Below are 12,092 nucleotides of genomic sequence, written 5' to 3'. Positions count from 1 at the left end.
GTTAAATTTTCAGGAATTTAGCAAAGTGACTGATACCACATTGGTAGCTTAAAATTGGCTATGGTGGGACTATTTATACCACAAAAGTAGGCAAATGATACAAATCAGGGACTCCTCCCATTCCCATGAGAGCTGGTTGCTGAGCATTGACCAGCTGAGTTACCACTAAGACAGTCTATACAGTATTTCATCAAATGTAATAAGCGGGACCCCTGGGTGGCGCAGCGGTTTAGCGCCTGCCTTTGGCCCAGGGCGCGATCCTGGAGACCTGGGATCAAATCCCACGTCGGGCTCCTGGTGCATGGAGCCTGCTTCTCCCTCTGCCTATGTCTCTGCCTCTCTCTCTCTCTCTCTCTGTGTGACTATCATAAAAAAAAAAAAATTAAAAAAAAATGTAATAAGCTACCACTGGTTGTTGGGTGGATTCCAGGATTGTTGTAAGGATATGCTAGGTTATGTCATAGTAAAAATAATCCCCAAACATCACTGGCTTACACAATGAAAGTTTATTTCATGCTACAATGAGGGTCACTCATAAGCAGATCAAGTCTCCATCACCTCCGTAAGAGGCTTCAGGGTTTACTGTGCAGAGAGAGAAATCATTTGAAAGTCAAGACCTGGTTTTTATATGCTCTGCTACCGAAATAACACAGGTCACTTTCTACTCATATCCCTCTGGCCAGATCTAGTCACATGCCACAACCACCTTTAAAAAGCACCTGGAAGTATAGGGAACAGATTACTTCAGCCCCCTCCCGCCCCGGGACAAGTCATATACACCATGACATTATACGTTTCTGAGGGAAAAAACCTAGCAGCAATCAAACTATGACTTAAGGTTTTTCTTTTAACACAGAATGAGTTACTTGGACATAGATTTTTAAAAATCATTTATCAGGTAGCCCGGGTGGCTCAGCGGTTTAGCGCTGCCTTCGGCCCAGGGCGTGATCCTGGAGACCCGGGATCGAATCCTGCGTCGGGCTCCCTGCATGGAGCCTGCTGCTCCCTCTGCTGTGTCTCTGCCTCTCTTTCTGTGTCTCTCATGGATAAATAAATAAAATCTTTTAAAAAATCATTTATCATGCATAAAGTGTAAATCATTCAAAACAAATTGGTTAGTCTCTTAAATATTTTTTATTTATTTATTTATTTATTTATTTATTTATTTTAAAGATTTTATTTGTTTGAAAGAGAGCGAGAGCAAGAGAGAAAACATGACAGGCAGGGGAGGGGAGCAGAGGGAAAGGGAGGAGCAGACTCCCCAGTGAGGAGGGAGCCCAGCTCGGCTTGGGGCTCCATCCCAGGACCCTAGGTCATGACCCGAGCTGAAGGCAGATTTAACCAATTGAGCCACCCAGGCGCCCTGAAAACTTCTGCACATTTAGAAGCTGGCTCTTCTGAAGCACTTTGGATTCAGAGTCCTTGGTATCTCTATAGAGTATTAAACACTGTCACCAAGAACACAAATGAGGTGGCATTTCTTAAAAGAGTGCTCTATTCCTGTCCCTAATACTTGTTTGCAAACCACTGGCACCAATTATGCAAGTTTTAATTCTGGAACTTTATGGATCCTACTGGAAGTTGTTCATGGAAGTTTTCAGACAACAGGTTTATACTCCCACCTTAAATATCCTCAAATGACCTGTTGTCTGGAGCTTTGTCGTCCGGGTCAGCCTTGACAGGAACAACCGAGTCACTGTACTTCCAGCAAGCTTAGTTTTAGTCGACTAATTTCTCATGGATGCAGGCAATTGTGTCACGAATGCTGCTTGGCTGAGTGTGATTGTGAGAAGCTGTGGGTTGTAAGATGTGTCCTGATTTCAGAGATGTTGAAATATGAAAAATAAGATAAACAAAATAAGTGCATTTTAGAATCTATTAAATATCATACTTAGCTAAGGGGAGCTTGGACTAAAATTCAGCCTTAAAGATTTTTGAAAACTCGATGAGCAGAAAGAAGGAGAAAAGCTCAGTGAATTCAAAGCTTTAAGAGTTTTTTTTTTCCTCTCAAGAGATGGCAGCTGGAATTCACTTCAGGGCAGAATGTTATTTTATTTGGAGAAAATAGTCAGAATGAGTCGTTTAGATGTTCAAACTTAAGCGAAGGCCTTGTTTTAAATTGGTGACTCTGAGTCGCTAAATATCTCTATATTCTAACTCAACGGCAAATGCCTGTTTTGTAATCTGCAGAACTGCATCTCTGCACCCTCGATTTCCCTTAGGTAAGCGTTTTCTTTAAAACATGGATTTAGACGATATTGAGCCTGAGAAGCATCACTTATTCACTTAGAGATTCGTGTGCATTCTTGTTCAGGAGCAAAATCTGGAGACTGCACGAAGGATGAGCATGCAAGACCTCGCGCGAGGACACAGACCACACAGAGGAGCTCGGCCCGACTGTTGAGGCCTGTGGGCAATATAAGGTTGAGTGATCCAGAATGTACTGAAGGTGCACCACCGTTTTGATGCATCACCCTACTGGGAACCACGGGACAAGCTCTGCTGCTCCGTCGTCTTAGGGAAAGCAGCAAGATACTGGGAACAAGAAGTGATGACTGGAGAAGTTGGCCTTGTACCGGAGGGAGGAAACATCTCCTTCCCATCTCTGGAGCTTGCCTGGGCTTGTGACTGGAGCTGTGGAGATCTCTGTCCTGCCTCTACCTGCAGCTGGGGTGAGCTGGGCGGGGTTGGGAACAAAAGAGGCATAAACTCAGAATGGGTCTGGGTCCCCCCTGGCTTCAGGGGTAGGCCCCTGTGCTTCTCTTCTGTTACTCCAACCTTCGGTCAAGCTTGTTAATAGTACAGCCTGGTCTCCAGCTGAGATGACAGGCTGCGGACCAGAGTGGGGCACTTTCCTCCGAAGTCAAAGAGGCGAGAGCAGCAGATTAGGAACGAAAGGGTTCTCCGCGGAAGCCCACTCACAGTCGTGGGAACAGAAGCCTGGAGTACAGGGAAGAAGATCGAAGATGCTAAAGTAAAGCACGAATACTCAAAGAAGTGCAAGGAATGAACACGATCGCTCCGAAGGACCGGTTACAGGAAAACAGTGCAGCCCATCCCATCGGACGCCCTGGCTCCTGAGGTATCCGCGTCTCACAGCCCAGGACGATATTGTGTGTTGGACGTGAAAACTCCAAGTTCTCAAATTAAGAGGTTAAGTTTGGCAAGCTCCATGTAAGATCACATCACGGTTCATGCCACCATCGAGAGAGACTTTTACACAATTTGTTAATGCAAAGAATATACTTAGGATATAGTAGCTTAACGCTCAGCTACTTGGAAAACTTGGGTGTTACGGATGTTGACTTTCTTGAGAAACCTGGACAGTCAGAGACTCGCTTATTCAATTCGTGGCAATGGCTCTGTAGGACATCAGTATTTTCCCTGAAAGCATTTGGAGACGTTCCCTGTGTGTTTCTAACAATGCTCTAACAGCTCATATGAATCTAACAAGCATGAATTTATCTGAATCTTTCTTTATCCTATTTATATTTGTGGACTACGCAACATCTTGAGGATAATGAGTTCCATATGTTTACTACCCACTGTATAAAGTAATGCCATCTTTTATTTATCTTTAAACTACTTTCATAGAATTTCAATGGGTGCCCTTGAGTTTTAGCATTCCAGGATTTGAGGATGTTCTCCTTCCAGGGCCGCAGCTCGCACAAATGGGGCTCTACGCAGAAAGAAAAAAGCGCCCCCTGTGGTGCTCAGTTTGGGAATGGGTGCGAATGGGTGCGAATGGGTGCGAATGGGTGCTCTGTCTTTCCGGCTCCGTGTGGCCTCAGTCCAGGTTCATGGTTCAGTGAGTAGAACATGGCGGGCTTCAGGGCCAGTGTGGCCACCACCCGGCCCTCCTCCTCCCCACACGGCCGGGGCCCTGGCAACACCCGGCAGCGCTGGGCCTCCCCACACACATCCTCTAAGGGGTTGGCAGATTTGGGTAATAACCTCTCAGATGCTACCTTCCTGAGGTATCTTGGTCTTCTCGTTTGCTCCCATGTCAGAGCTATTGACCCCGCTCAACTTTTCTTGGGATTGGGTCTCCAGCTGAGGAGCAGCGCAGGCACTTCCCGCCTTCCCCTGGGGACCCCCTGGATCAGGTGAGAGTCGCAGGCTGGGCGCTGGGGTCGCTACAAGACAAAGGCCGGAGGAATAAGTCAATACAAATTCCATTTCCAGGGCACCTGCGTGGCTCAGGTGGTCACACGTCTGTCCTCAGCTCAGGTCATGATCCCAGGGTCCCGAGACTGAGTCCTGCATTGGGCTCCCTCACTGGGGAGCCTACTTCTCCCTCTACCCCTCACCTCTCCTTGTGATCTCTCTCTATCTCTATCTCTCAAATAAAGAAATAAAATCTTTTTTAAAGACCCAAAAAATTCTACTTCTAGGGTTTCATATGGATAATTCAGAGATGATCATCTCATAATCATAGTTTAGATTAATTTGCCCTCACTGTCTGCTTGTTGCCCATATAGAGAGTTCCTGGAGACTTTTCCATTCCTTTTTTGGCGATGAGGTCTCTCCTCACTTCATCTGTATCAGCCCGGAGCTGTGCCACCTGTATCTGTCACTTTTTCAGATTTCATTCTCTATTTCCTTTCCAAAAATATATTCAAGTCCTAAGTAATACAAGAATTAGTAATAAGGATAATACAGCTTAAAAAAAAAAACCTCAAAACTGAAGACCATGAGTTTATTTCCCTTCTCCTTCAAACAAACAACCTCTTTAGACCAGTCGTCCAGTGCTTGACACTTGGTTGACACTCAATAAAAGAATGAATGACTAGATTCCCCTTAAAGTCAGTTTTGTGTTGGTTTCATTTGTTGTTCTATAGAAGCAACCTCTGCTGTCCACACTGGCAAGGCCCTCACTCCTTGTTCTACTCAGCGAACACTGGAACTTCAGTGACGCAGGAGTTATGTAATTAAATCCTTCTAGTATGTTGGATATAGCACTTAGTCACCAGTGAAATTTAATTTTCTAGCTTTCTTTCATTCCAGGTCTTCGTTCCCATATTTAAAATATATCACGCATTTCTAAAACTAACATTTCCATTTCAATTGTATCTGTAGATTAAATGCTTACCTATTTTCCCCACTTCTACTACAGAAGAGGTTTTCTGGGGAGAAACTTTTTTTTTTTTTTTTTTAAGATTTTATTTATTTATCCATGAGAGACACACAGAGTGAGAGGCAGAGGCCCAGACAGAAGGAGAAGCAGGCTCCCTGCGGGGAGTCTATGCGGGGACTTGATCCTGGGACCCCAGGGTTACACCCTGGGCCAAAGGCAGATGCTCCACCGTGGAGCACCCCCCCCCCCGCCCCGGGCGTCCCAACATGCCTTGATTTCTATTGTCCCTTCTACTCCTGAAATTCTTAGCTTCTTCCTCCTTTTGTGGGGATTTTTATTTTAACTTTTTGTAGCAGCTTGAAAACGCACTTATGTAATCATAAGCTCCCAACACCTCTCCACGTATATCATCCATAGAATGACATAAGCCACGGACTTCCTAGTCACGGGGTGTTTGAGTGTCGTTCCCATAGTGTTTGTTGCTGGAGATTTCTCTATCTGCCCCCTTGGGAGCAAAGCACTGACTTGCCCTTTGTTCCTTGAAAGGATGTTTATATAGCAAAAGCCTGGAAAGTGCGAGGTAGCGGGCATACTCACTGACCATTATGGAAAGTTCTGGCTCCCTGAGCTCAGGGTTCACCTCCTGCAACATAGCCTATTGCATGGGCTGACGTCGCCTCATCTGTCCTCATCATCCTGTGGGGCTTGGGACTTGAGGAACTGATGCAAAAATGCCAGTGCTCTAGCTGTTGCTTTCGCTGAGCAATGACTCCTTCATCTCTGGTCTTTCTCCTCCATGTGTGACGCGGTGGCACACTAACGTGCTGGCTTGCAAGTAGGGCAAATGCCACACCCCGCGCAGTGCTTGACAGTTTTGGCAAAGCTGGTGGGGGTGCTGACAAAGGTACGGCTTCCTGGAAGAGAACAGAGGAGTGCCTCACAGGATTTGAGGGAAATCCATGGGAATCCCCAGTGAATGGGTTAAATGTTATGGCCAACTAGGAAGCAGCTGTCTGTGTTTGTGTCTGATAATAACAAGGAATGAGCAAGGTGGCTGCAGGCTAAGTACCAGCAGGTAGTCTCAGAGACCGTTTCCTGGCTAGTGCCTGCTTGCTGCTACCTCGCCTCTGGAGGGGGACACTTGCTCATCAATGGAGGTGCTAACCCCAGCCTCCTCCACTTGAACAGACAGTACTAAGATTTATCCTGGGTGGGCAGATGCCACCCCCGTGCAGACAAGCTACCTGGACATACATCCACACAGAGCATGAGAGGAAGGGAATTTGCTACGACCATGGGCAAAAACCAGACAAGCCATTAGAGCCACGCCTGGTCACTCGGGGGATGAGGGCTCGGGTTTGTAATGGTTATCAAGGGAGAATGTGACAGCTGTGCCTTCCTATAGCTCAAACCCTCCTGCAATCTATAATGCTAAATCTAGATCCATGTGGAGATGACAATAGAAGGCCTCAGAATCTTTTTGCATTCAATCCTGGCTACTACAAGGGAACCTTGGCCTTCTTCGGGAGGTTTCTCTGAGACAGGAAAACACTTGTGGAAAACCACTTATGAAACACTGACTAGAATCCAGGCTCTTATTACTTTGGGTTGGGTTTATAATGTTGATGAATGAGAATGAGAAAATGATCTCTCTCTACCCTCTCTGACCTCAGCCACACTAAGGAGAAACCATTAGGGGTGAGGGCTGATGTTTTCTTATCCCACAAAGGAGGATTAAAGGCCATACACATCCATTTCAGTAAACCGGGGAACCTTGGAGTGAATTAAAACTTTTATGGCTCTGTTGGATACGAAAGCCTAAGTCACTATCCTACCTGCATGGGTGGAAGGAAAAGGCAAGCAGACTCACCTAATGGAGTTTGGATAGGGTTCTCAGTGGGGAAAGAAGACTAGCCTAATTTTGCGGTGGGGCCCTTTGAGCCAATTCAGTGTACTGTTGTTGCTGCTTCCCCATCTTAAGGTCAAGAAGAATTGATGCTTGTACTTCTCTGTTCCCTAAGTCCTGAGAGAGGATTTTCCCCAACTGAGAAGAACCACGTGTAGAGAATGCTAATGTGACCCACAAGCATTTTCAGCGATGCCTAGGGAATTTAGGTACCCCTGGAGGAGCACTAAAAACATACTGGAGGCCTTGCCATGAGAATGAGACTGATCTTGCTCTTCGAGGGCCGGTGGCAAGATGGGCCACGTCTGTGAAGTGGGTTCAGCTGCAGTCACAGCAAATGGTACAGCTGGTGTAGTGGAAGCAACAACTGAATTCAGTTGCCCGCACGTGTGTCAGCATTTAGTGAGCGCCTCTACCCTCTGACGCCCTAGGCTAACGCCCTAGGCTTTCATTATATAATGTTCTGTCAACTGGCAAGTCAGATGGCTCAGTTCAACCACTGTGACTGCGGTATTATCATATCTCCATTATCAGAGGTTGAAAACCCTGACAAAATTCAGGGGCCTGCTGACTAAGTAGTTTCTTGAAACTGTGTGGGTGGATTCACATACTCAATTTTTCTGTCAGTCAAGGAAAAACTGCTATCTCTTTGACAACCTACCACCCGAAAGGATACCCGTATTGGATACTTTGAGCGTTGGAGACAGCTGTGCTGCGTTTGGGGATTCTATTTGATTCTTCACACGGGCTAACTTGCAAACCAACATCCTTCGAGTGGGGCCCGGATGAACAGGCCGCATCTGCAGCCACCTGGAGAGTCATAACACATTCTCCCAGTTGGGAACCCATAACTCTAATGACCCCTCTGAGTTACAAGTCGCTGTGACTGACAAATTTGTTAACTAGAGCCTCTAGCAAGGGGAGGCAGCCTCCACCCAGAGATGCTCCTTTAGGGTTTTAGAGTCATTACCTTCATGATACGATGATCAGGAAAACTCCCTTTAACAGATACCTACCAGCTTGCTACTGTGCTCTTATCAAAACTAAATGTCTGACCCATGGAGCCTTGTGATTCTGTGACATGAAAGTCCTAGTTTGGGGTGAGTCAACTCAGATTCAGTGATTAACAAAGGGGACAGGCCCAACAAGCTTCACTTGTCATGTGAAAATGGTATATTCAGGAGCATGACCAGCTTGGCCTCAACAGCTTCTAGGCTTTTACATATAAAAGTGCCTACTGTTTTGGGGGAAACTGTCCCCTACTAGGCCAGCTGAGGCAAAGTCATTGGCTCTACAGGGCCTTAATTCACAGCAGTTTCCCTCAATGCCTGGACTTGATGATGTCATTAGGCTGTAACCCGGTGTTGTTCACAGGACCGCCATGGTTGTTCATTTTCAGTGCCAGTGGTGCAAACCCAAAATAAATGGAGTTGCTCTACTCGTTGGGCTGAACTCAAGGCTGTTCTTATAGCTCTGGACAATACTATCCCTGAAGAACTTTGCTATATTATTTATTTATTATTTATTCTTGGGCCATTGTCAATGGTTTAGCTATTCGATATGCCACTTAGAAGCTAAAGACTGGTAGATTAAAAACACCCCTCTTTGGGGCTGCAAACTGTGGAAATAGACTGGCTGCTGATAGAACTGTCTGGATTAAGCTCAGGCTAAGAGTCTGTTCTCTGCTGAGACTGAATGGATTCAAGTTGCTAAGGCTGTACTGCCCAGATTTCTACCATTCCTGCCTGGACCTGGACCCATCACCACACTAGACAGGGACGCACATCTACTCTCACAGAGGGGCATAAATTAAAGACCTAGGTCTGATGCAGAGGCTACAGCTGCATGCCAGACTTGGAACTCCTGCCAAAAGTTGACTCATTTGTCTTGTAATGAGGGAGGGCACACACCTGGGGCATCAACCCCACCCACATCTGGTAGAATGACTACATTTGACCTTTCATTTCCTCTCAGACCTATCCATAGAACCTCGCTTCTATGACAATTTTGCAGTCGATGGTGGGTGGTGTTTCTGTTCTAGTCTGGTCAACCAATTCTGGCCACACTGCTATGACCCCTGAAACCAATTCATGTCAAGTTTTTGAGTGTCTGGACCATTTGCTGTCTGACAATGGTGTGCCTTTTTATCACAAGCCATTCAACGGTGAGCTGATAGTCAAGGCATGCGATGGGCCTTCCATGCTCTCTGCCATCTTGCGTCTGGTATTGTTGAACCCTGGAATGGCCTCAATAACTGGCTCACTAATACCTCCGACTCTACCTCCTTCATCTCCTCCCAGTCCCCACACATTAGTGAGACAATTTGATCACTGAACACAACTCTCCCTGGAAGGAGATCATTTTCTCTCAGCTGCTTCCTGGGTAATGATTAGGATGCAAGGGGTAGGAAGTTATATAGTCCTAATATGAAAATTTAGGACTCTACTCTGGACATTCCTAGTTAAGATACTTTTACTTTTCTCCTAATGGCAACTCCAGGTCAGCCTGGTTGGTTTACCTACCCTTGCTGTAAATGATAAATTGTCTTTTGTCTCTTATTTCTTATTTTCTCATTTCTTCTACTAGAATAAACATAATTATGGTAGGCTAACTTGTTGGCTTGCAAGTAGGGTACAGTATCAGACTATTCATCGTTCTTGACACTATCCCTACCCTGAACAGCAGTCTGCATTGTAAAACAACACTCACAGCACAGAACTCTAAAGAAATAATGCTTGCTTTTTACCTTTCTGCCTTGCGTTGTCAAACTGATAGTGATAACTGTCAAATGCTCTTATGGACTCAGCAAGATTCTGCTAAGAACATTTTGACAAAAAAAAATGGAAACGAGTAGGATTCGGGGACTATTTGTTTCCTTTATATTATCACGCAGGGGAAAAAAACTGTGTCTTTTCTTTGCCAGTTGCCATCATATTTATCGAGTGCAAGGTATGATTATCTACGTGAGAGTGTGCTTCTTAATGACCTTTCCTCAGTGGTGACACAACGCGTACAACAAAGAATCTAATTGCAGTAAAGATTGTACGCGGCTCAGATCGGGGTTGCCTAATTGAATCTTTAATATCGGTGCTGATAGCCATGAGTATGTTTAAAGAATTTGTTGTGAAAGCTCCTCTTATGTTTACTGTTGTGATTCAGCCTCCACGCTGTGAGATTAGGGTTCAGGAGGTTCCCGATACAGTAGGGATAATGCTAGCTCACGCCGGGTGCGTGTGTGCACACGTACTGCCCCTCAGAACACTTTGATGCACTCAAACCCAGGAAAAGTGAAAGGGCTGTTCTCTCATTTACTAAGAAAGGCTTCTGCAGTCACCATAAAGCACAACCTCAAAAGGGCTTTATGTTGGCACGTGACAGCTGCGATGCAGAGCGCTCCACATGGTTTCAGACATGTGTGATAGCTGTTGCTCACGGAAACTTCATGAAGCTTAGGGGTCTGGACACTGAAGATGGTGCAGAGATGGCCTTGGAAATGATCATGAGCAAATGGACTGCGGTACGTTACTGCTGTGGGGGATTTGTGCCTGATTCGAGAAACATTTACCGAGTGCCCGCTGCGTGCGGGTGTTGTACTAGACAAAGAGTGCAGGGACGCCAGTGTCTGTCCACGGAAAGCTGTCAGTCTGGTGGAGGCGCCATGAAAAGGCCTCTGCATCAGGAATTTAGGTGTAGATGTGTATGTGACACAGAGGGACCCAGAGGAGGAAAGGATTAATTCTGCCCGGGAAGAGAATGAGAAAGCGGAGAGAGGAAAGTGGTTTTGAGGAAAGTGGTCCCCGCTGTGTTGGGGGGCACCTGGCACCCCGCCCTGGGCCTGGATCCCTCGGAGGTGCAGCCAGGACGGGGCGCTGGGCTGGGGGTCGCTCGGCCCTGGGGTGAACCTCAGCTCCACCCATCGCTAACCACTTGCTAGTTCTGTGGCTGAGCAAGAAGCTTAACTTTGCCAAATCTGGGGTACTGTCAAAATAGGGATGATAGTATTAATACACTTTTTGTGGTGTTGGTGGTGGAGGTGAGGTCCGGAGCTGACAGCCAAGAAAGAATTCTTTAGCCGTCTTTGGTGCAAAAAAGGGGATTTCATTAAAGCCTGGGGACAGGACCCAAGGGCAGAAAGAGCCGCTGCCCCGGGGGGGAGAGGGATGGTTGGTTCTCTACCTGGGAGCTGCGGGAGGTGGGAGTCTTTCTCCCACCTCCCGCAGCAAGCAGGTAGAGAACGTGTCCAAGAGGACCTTCACGTGCTAAAGCCGCGCAGGATACTGGAGGCCTGGCTTTGTCGACCCAGGGTTGTTTTCCCTTCTAATGAGGCGTTAACTTTGAGCCGGTTGGGAGTTGCCCGAGGACTGTCACAGTATCTGCCCTGCCTGGGAGTCTGAGTCCTGGAGGGGACGGTGGTGTGGTGTCAGCTTGTGCTTTGTCCTCAGCTTGCCTCCTGCTCCCTCACCAGGATCCCACACTGAATTAGGATCAAAGGAGAAAAGCAATCTACAGTGTCCACAGAGTTAGTCTCCCTTCCCTCTCACTTTCAGGCCTTAGTCCCGCAGCAAGTGCTGTGGAAAAGCCCAATTACCAGTTCACCGGGAGTGATCACATGGTCGTTCTCGCAGGGACTTGCGGCAGATTCCAGAGTATCTTGGAGTTTGAAAACCAAATAATTGGGACGCTTGGGTGGCTCAGCGGTTGAGCATCTGCCTTCGGCTCAGGGCACGATCCCATGGGCTCAGGGCATGACCCCGGGGTCCTGGGATCGAGTCCCACATCGGGCTCCCTGCATGGAGCCTGCTTCTCCCTCTGCCTGTGTCTCTGTCTCTCTCTCTGTGTCTCTCATGAATAAATAAATAAAATCTTAGAAAAAAAAGAAATAAAACCAAATAATTGAATATAAGAAGATGAGAAACAACAATAACAATACTTTTTACAGGTTACTTTACATAATTCTCTTTCGTAATTCTCTAAACAACCGTGTAAGGGAGGTCGTGTTTCCCCCGTATTGGAGATTGTTCTCTTACCCACTTTAATATTTAATATTTAGTCTTACTTAATTCACTTTGTTTTGTGTATGCGTTACCCTTCAAAAGCTTGAGATAGGCT

General features: G+C 46.5%; 1 long non-coding RNA gene across 2 annotated transcripts; it reads right to left on the bottom strand.

The window, feature by feature from the left end:
* Positions 1-3,980: 3,980 nt before the first annotated feature.
* LOC144305800 (uncharacterized) lies at positions 3,981-11,831 on the bottom strand. 2 transcript variants are annotated; one of them, XR_013372845.1, is made up of 3 exons: positions 11,572-11,831; positions 5,679-5,991; positions 3,981-4,136 (listed from the first exon to the last, which is right to left on the bottom strand). It is a non-coding gene; the product is annotated as an uncharacterized LOC144305800 (long non-coding RNA). The 2 variants fall into 2 exon arrangements; XR_013372846.1 differs by lacking the exon at positions 11,572-11,831 and adding an exon at positions 7,660-7,803.
* Between the last annotated feature and the right edge of the window lie 261 nt (positions 11,832-12,092).

Source organism: Canis aureus, chromosome 36 (assembly GCF_053574225.1).
Source record: "Canis aureus isolate CA01 chromosome 36, VMU_Caureus_v.1.0, whole genome shotgun sequence".
Taxonomy (NCBI): domain Eukaryota; kingdom Metazoa; phylum Chordata; class Mammalia; order Carnivora; family Canidae; genus Canis; species Canis aureus.
The sequence above is the reverse complement of the archived record's forward strand: the minus strand, read 5'-3'. Positions and strand labels throughout refer to the sequence as shown.